Raw genomic sequence first — 7843 nt, 5'->3', positions numbered from 1 at the left:
GGACGATTTTTATTTGACCTTGGTGCCCTGCTCGAATCCTTTTTGCTGACCAGTGCACCTGCCACTCAACTGCACTGAGTGTTGGTTTATGACAACTCACAGCTATTTCCTTCTCTGGAGAACAGCCCTCTGCCAAATGGGAGCTGCCTCGCCTGGGTACTAAGCTCCCAACTAGAGCAAACACCTCAGCCAACAAATGGCCAACTCCTCCCATCAAGCTGGGACTAAGTCTGTGGCAGTTCTTGTGCCAGAGCTTTTCTGTGGGACCTGACTCAACCCAGTCTCCAGTTGAGACCATGTTATTGCTAACATTTCCCCCGACCTCCCTTGCTTTCTTTACTCCCCCTGTAAATTTCAGGCTGAGAAGGCCAAGTGTTTTCTACCATCATAGGGCACGGAGCGCTAAAACCAGATGAGGGAATTCCCCAGTGGTCCCATGGTTAGGACTCTACACTTTCACTGCTGAGGACACAGGTTTGACCCCTGGTTGGGGAACTAAGATCCCCCAAGCCATGTGATGTGGCCAGAGCAAAAATTTTTTAAAATAATAAAACAAGATGAGGTTGGGTTATAAATGTTACGTTTTGGTACCTCTGAGTGATAGTGAATGTGGTGTGTGAATTGCCCTTATCAGGCTTCCTTACAGCCAGATAACATCTCTCTAATCTTGAAGAGAATTTTGTCTTGGTTTACCACATCTTGGGATATTATTCTTATTTCCATTTTCCAACTTGAACAAATGAACAGAATAAGACCTAGGTGAAAATTTTATATGATAAATATAGACAACATCAACAAAAGACCTATTACCATGATTGTCTATTGTTGTCAAAGAAAGAATTGTGGAAACAAGGGGAAAAAAATCTCCAGTGGGTCGGAGAGCAGAATGGAAAAGGACAGAGCCTTGATCACAGAGAATTGATCTCTACACCCGTTTTCTTTGATTTAAGTTGGAACTACATTCCTAGCACAGGGAATGAAAAACTTCCCATTGCAACCTTGGGAGATGGTAGCAATTCAGTCATATTCTCACCAAAATCTAGGAAATAGCTACCACCCGGGGCTCTTTCTGGACTTCCAGGTGGCTCAGTGATTTAAAAAAAAAATCTGCCTGCAATGCACATGTTCAATCTGTGCAGGAGATATAGGCTCAGTCCCTGCATCAGGAAGATCCCCTGGAGAAGGGAATGGATACCCACTCCAGTATTCTTTCCTGGACAGAGGAGCCTGGTGGACTACAGTCCATGAGAGTCAAAAAGAGTTGGACACAATCAAGTGACTAACAACTTTCAAGTTCAACTTTCAGGGCTCTTTCTAGTGGGAGTCAAGGGAGAGACTTGAAACAACCAAGCAATGTAAAATCCTTGATGCAGTCCCCACTCTTGTAACAGGACATGAGGCCGAAGACGACAGTCACAGCTGCATTCACACTGCCTGTTCCACCTTCTCTCACTTCCACCCATGTCTCAGCTGGACAGGGCTCTTGACCTGATGGCATATTCCAGCCTTCAATCCTGTGTGATCTGAACTCTAGGCGGTTTTGTCCTTACAGCATCATTACAGGTTTTTATTGAACAAGACTACTGGACAAGAGAGTACTAAAGATGTTACAGCGAATCCTATGGTTTTCAAAAAAGTTCTTCATGCCGTCATCGTGGAGTAACAACCTAAATTCCCTTGTAATCAAAATCAATTACCTCTTTTTGCTGCCTGTGAGACTCTGATATTTTGCTCCCTCTTCTCCACCACCCCTACCTTTGTCTTATCCTAGGTGAAGCTGATGCAGGGGACCCGGGAAACCGGGCATACCCTTTACACTGTAAAGAGAATCATCCCATGGGTATCTCCCAGGTTCCACCATAAACAAAAGGGAAAGGAATTTGGGAAACTCCTCAGAGTAATTTTATGGCTTACTAGGCTATTGTCTTGTTGCAAAATATGTTTAAAAAATATAAAACCCTGCCTATTACAGGGCTTCCCAAGTGGTGCTAATGGTAAAGAACACTCCTGTTAACGCAGGAGACGCAGTTTCCATCCCTGGGTCCCCTGGAGGAAAAAAATCGCAACCCACTCCAGTATTCTTGTCTAGAGAATCCCATGGACAGAGGAGCCTGGTGGGCTACAGTCCTTGGGGTCCCAAAGAGTTGGACACAACACCGTGCTCTCTCTCTCTCTCTCTCTCACACACACACACACTGCGTATTACTACATTATTTTAGCTTTCTTCTGTTTTATACCAAATCTTGTTTTATTCCTGGGCAGAGGCTTACCCAGGATGCAATGTGGTCAGGTTGGTTCCTGAGGGAGGCAAAAGTGAAAAATCACATGAAAGATAAAACTGGACTTCCCTGACAGTCCAGTGGTTAAGACTCAATGCTTCTATTCTAGGGGCGTGGGTCAGATCCCTGGTCCGAGAGCCAAGATCCCACATGCTCCATGGCCAAAATAATAAATAAAATAAAACAGAGCTTTGCCTGGTACCACTTTTCCCAGTCTCAGAAGCCTCTACCACTGCATGCGGGACTTGGATTGCTGGGCTTCAGTGCCTCTCAGCTAGGCTGGGTTTGGGTTCAGAATGTCAGCTTGAGAGCCTTCAAACTTCTCCTACCAACCAACGTAGTGCTTCTTCTATCTTCTTCCTCTTTAATTAACTATAGCAAGTAGTGAGAATTTTCTAGGACCTCCTCTTATATCTTACGAAATCTAAGCTTCGACAGTACTATTTTTAAAATTTATTTAATTAAAGGATAATTACAATATTGTGTTGGCTTCCGCCATACATCAACATGGATCAGCCATAAGTATACATATGTCCCCTCCCTTGTGAGATTCCCTCCAACCTCCCAACCCATCCCATCCCTCTAGGTTGTCACAGGGCCCTGGTTTGAGTTTCCTGAGTCATACAGTAATGTTTTGCTGTTAAAAGCCTGAGAAATCTTCTCAAGTCCTGAATTTCCCAACTATGTTCCTATTTGCATGGCCTCCACCATAGTTGATCTAACTGTAGTATATAAGCAAAGATATTTTGAGTTTTTTTCCCGTAGGTGGCCAGAAGCTAAATGTACTCTCTCTGATACCACCCATGAAATCAAGTTTCTATTCTAGGGCTGTTGAACACTGGCCATCATCTACCCTGAGGCACTGACTGCTCTGAAGCCACAGGCAGTGAGCAACACAGGCCCGGAGGCTTTCTCACACTTGGCTGCCCTCCGGCTCAAGACAGGACATGTTCCCACATTTGAGCAGTTTGATCCAGCAGCAGTTTAAAGTACTCCTCTCCAAGTTCTGTTTCTGAACTTTCTGCAAACTCTGTATTCACAGGGCTCCTCTTGCAAACATATTTGAGAATAAAGGAGACTTGGGGCTTCCCTGGTGGCTCAGTGATCAAGAATCCGCCTGCCAATGCAGAGACAAGGGTTCGATCCCTGGGTCGGGAAGATTCCCTGGAGAAGGAAGTGGCAACTCAATCCAGTATTCTTGCCTGGGAAGTCCCATGGACAGAGGAGCCTGGTGGGCCACAGTCCATGGGGTCGCAAGAGCAGGACACAACTTAGTGACTAAACAGCAGTAACAAAGGAAAGTTAGTCTTATCCTCTCTCCTAATTTAGTTTAATCCTATAACTGTGTCTCAGTGCAGTCTTGTTTCCACAATAGGCCCTGGTTCACTGAATACTGTTCACCCTCTGGGATTCCTTCACCACCATCCTTCTTGATGTAATAAAAATTTACTATAAGCTTAATTTTAGCATTCAGCATATAATGAGCATTTTTTGCTCTAAGCCCTTGACACACAGTACCTCATTTTATTCTCACTACAATCTTATGAAATACAGGAAGTTAAGATGCTTTGGTAAGGTTACATATGTAGTTAGAGCTGCCATTTGAAGGCACAATTCATAGGAGCACTGTTTTAAGCTGATATGACACTTCTCCCATAAAGTGGACCTCAACAAAGGAGTTAATGTGTGAAGGCCCACTTCCTTTATTCCAACAATACCATCTTTCAGGGCTGAATGAATATATCAGACTTTACGGAGTGGCTGGCCTAGGTGGAACAAAAAAGCAAACTATTGGTTTGGTCAAAAGGTTCATTCAGATTTTCCATACGAGCTTACAGAAAAACCCAAACAAACTTTTGGGCCAACCCAATATAAGTTAAATGTGGCTATCTCCGTATCTATGGTACATCCATAGTGTGGAATTTTGTTGTTTTTCAGTCATCCAACTCCTTTGTGACCCTAGGGATTGGGGTATTCCAGGAAAAAATACTGGAATGGGTTACCATTTCCTCCTCTAGGGAATCTTTCTGACTCACGTCTCCTGCCCACATCTCCTGCACTGCAGGTGAACTCTTTACCACTGAGCCACCAGGGAAACCCAGCTATCTCCATAGTCCAATAGAAAGCAAAGGAAAGTGAAATTTATCCTAGGCCCTCCCACACACAGGACCCAGGTCCTAGCTTTGTTCTGTCAACCTAAATAAAGATGGAAACCGGGGCAAGTTTCAATGACCAGAAATTGAGGTTATTCAGGAATAGCAGGGGAATTGCAATTCAGGAAAGGCATGCTGTCGCAAGACACAAACATGTCTGTTGAGGGCTTGGGGTGGGCTGTATTTACAGGCAACAAGTGCAAAGACGACGGGTAACTCCAGCCAGAGTTCGAGCAGTAAGTTCGTTGGCTTGAGGATGGGGAGAGATTCCTGCTGAATGTTCATCAATCAGGAGATAATTCTCAATCTTCTGTAAATCAGGCACGTATGCAAAATCAACCCCTCAGTTATTAAGTTCTATACTTCTCAGGGAGCACGCATGAGATTCTTTGTTACATATCCTCTGGTTCCATTCTTTAAAATGTGTTTATTTTTAATTGGAGGATAATTGCTTTACAATTGGCTTCCCTAGTGGGTCAGAGGGTAAAGAATCTGCCTGCAATGCAGCAGACCCGGGTTCGATCCCTGGGTCAGGAAGATCCCCTGGAGAAGGAAATGGAAACCCACTCCAGTATTCTTGCCTGGAGAATCCCATGGACAGAGGAGCCTGGCACCCTGCAGTCCATGGGGTTGCAAAGAGTCAAACGACTGAAGTGACTTAGTACAATTGCTTTACAATATTGTGTTGGTTTCTGCCATACATCAGCATGAATCAGCTGTAAGTATACATATGTCTCCTCCCTCACTCTTCAACTTTCCTCCCACCTCTCTTGCAATCCCACCCTTCTAGGTTGTCACGGAGCCTTGGATTTAAGCTCCCTTAGTCATACAATGAGTCTCCACTGGCTATCTAATTTTCCATATGGTAATGCATGCTTCAAGGCTACTCTCTCAGTTTGCGCCACTTCCCTCCCTGTGCCCACAAGTCTGTTCTCTCTGCCTGCGTCTCCATTGCTGCCCTGCATATAGGCTCATCAGTACCATCTTTCTAGGTTCCAAATATAGGCATTAATAAATGATATTTGTCTTTCTCTTTCTGACTCACTTCATTCTTTATAATAGACTCTAGGCTCATCCACCTCATTAGAACTGACTCAAATGTGTTCCTTTTATGGCTGAGTAATATTCCATTGTATACGTGTACCACAACTTCTTTATCCATTCATCTGTCAATGGACATCTAGGTGGCTTCCATGCCCTAGCTATTGTAAATAGTGCTGCGATGAACATTGGGGTGTAGGTGTCTCTTTCAATTATGGTCTATTCAGGTTATACACCTGAGTGGAATTGTTGGGTTATGTGGTAGTTTTATTCCTACTTTTTAAAGGAATCTCCATACTGTTCTCTATAGTGACTGGATCAATTTGCATTCCCACCAATAGTGCAAGAAGGTTCCCTTTTCTCCACACCCTTTCCAGCATTTATTGTCTGTAGGTTTTTTGATGAGGGCCATTTGACCGATGTGAGGTGATACCTCATTGTAGTTTTGATTTGCATTTCTCTAATAATGAGCGATGTTGAGCATCTTTTCATGTGTTTGTTAGCCATCTGTATGTCTTCTTTGGAGAACTGGTTCCATTTTAGATCAAAATCCCTTCCTCAACTCATTTGAAAAGACCCTGATGCTGGGAAAGATTGAGGGCAGAAGGAGAAGGAGATGACACAGGATGAGATGGTTGGATGGCATCACTGACTCGATGGACATGGGTTTGGGTGGACTCCGGGAGCTGGTGATGGACAGGGAGGCCTGGTGTGCTGCGCGGTTCATGGGGTCGCAAAGAGTTGGACACGACTGAGTGACTGAACTGAACTAGTCCTCTGAATCCTTCTTCAAAGCACTGTTTCCCCCTCTGCTTGTCTCTTTTGTTCATAGCAGTATCTCCAGCACCTCAATTTCCCAATATCCATCAGATGGCAAACATCCACTAATATTTGTTGATAGTTGAGTAATCGATTATTAATTATTACTCTATTAGACCTGCTCCTTCCCCAGCAGTCTGATGGCAATACTTGACAACCCACAGAATTTTGAATCTAAGGCACTGAGTTGGACCATACTGCTGTGGGCCTGAGCACGTATATTTCAGGACAGTCTCCAAATTGAGCCCAAAGTGCAATGAGTAGTTTCAGCTCCCCAAACCCTATTGCCTTTGAGATCTTTCCAGCAATACCAGGGGCGGCTAAACCCCCTCAATCATGGTGAATTTAGGACTTCTCTGGTGGCCCAGCAGTTGAGAATATTTCTGCCAGTGCAGGGGACATGAGTTTCATCCCTGGCTTGGGAAGATTCCACGTGCTATGCTGCAAAGAAGCCTGCACTTAGTTGCTTTACAACATAATATAATTTTCATGTATACAACATTATATTTCTAAATGGCAACTCACTCCAGTACTCTTGCCTGGAGAATCCCATGGAGGGAGGAACCTGGTAGGCTACAGTCTATGGGGTCCCAAAGAGTCGGACACAACTGAGTGACTTCACATATACATTACAGCATGCTCAACACCAAAAATTTAGTTTCCATTCATCATCACACACTTGGTTCCCTATACTCATTTCATCCTCTAGCCACCCCTTCCTCTCTGGTAACTACTACAGGTGACCCTTGAACAATGTCAGGGTTGGGGTGTCAACCCTCCACCAGTCAAAAATCCACATACAACCTTACAGTCAGGCTTCCTTATAGAAGATTCCACACCCGGAGATTCAGCCAACAGAGGATTGTGTAGTGCTGTGGTATGTATTTAATTTTAAAAATCTAGGAATAAGTGGACCCATGCAATTCAAACTCGTGTTGCTCGAGGGTCAACTGTACTGTTTTCTGTATCTGTGTGTTTGTTTCTGGTTAGGTTTGTCATTGATTTTTGTTTTGTTTTATATTCCATCTATGAGTGAAATCATACAGTATTTGTTTTTTTTTTTAATCTGATATTTCTCTCAAGATCTATCCATGTTGTTACAAATGTCAAGATTTCATCTTTTTGAAAGGCTGAATAATATATCATTGTACTTATATTAATATATATAATATATATATATATAATGTCCATATATATAAATGGGCTTCCAAGGGGGCTCAGACTGGAAAGAATCTTCCTGCAATGCAGGACACCTGGGTTATATCCCTGGGTCAGGAAGATCCCCTCTAGTAGAATGGCAACCACTCCAGTATTCTTGCCTGGATAACCCCATAGGAAGAGGAGCCTAGCGGGCTGCAGTCCACTGGGTCACAAAGAGTCAGACATGACTGAGCATGCATGCAACACAACCCAAAAGTTTTCTTTATCTATTCTTTATAATAGAATAAAGAATTTTCTTTATCTATTCATTCCCTGATGGGCACTTAGGCTGTTTCCATATCTTGGCTAACATAAACAAGGCTAAGATGAACACTGGGGTGTATATATCTT

The sequence above is a fragment of the Oryx dammah genome, unplaced genomic scaffold (genome assembly GCF_014754425.2).
Source record: "Oryx dammah isolate SB20612 unplaced genomic scaffold, SCBI_Odam_1.1 HiC_scaffold_15, whole genome shotgun sequence".
NCBI classification, from domain to species: domain Eukaryota; kingdom Metazoa; phylum Chordata; class Mammalia; order Artiodactyla; family Bovidae; genus Oryx; species Oryx dammah.
Note: the sequence above shows the minus strand (reverse complement) of the source record.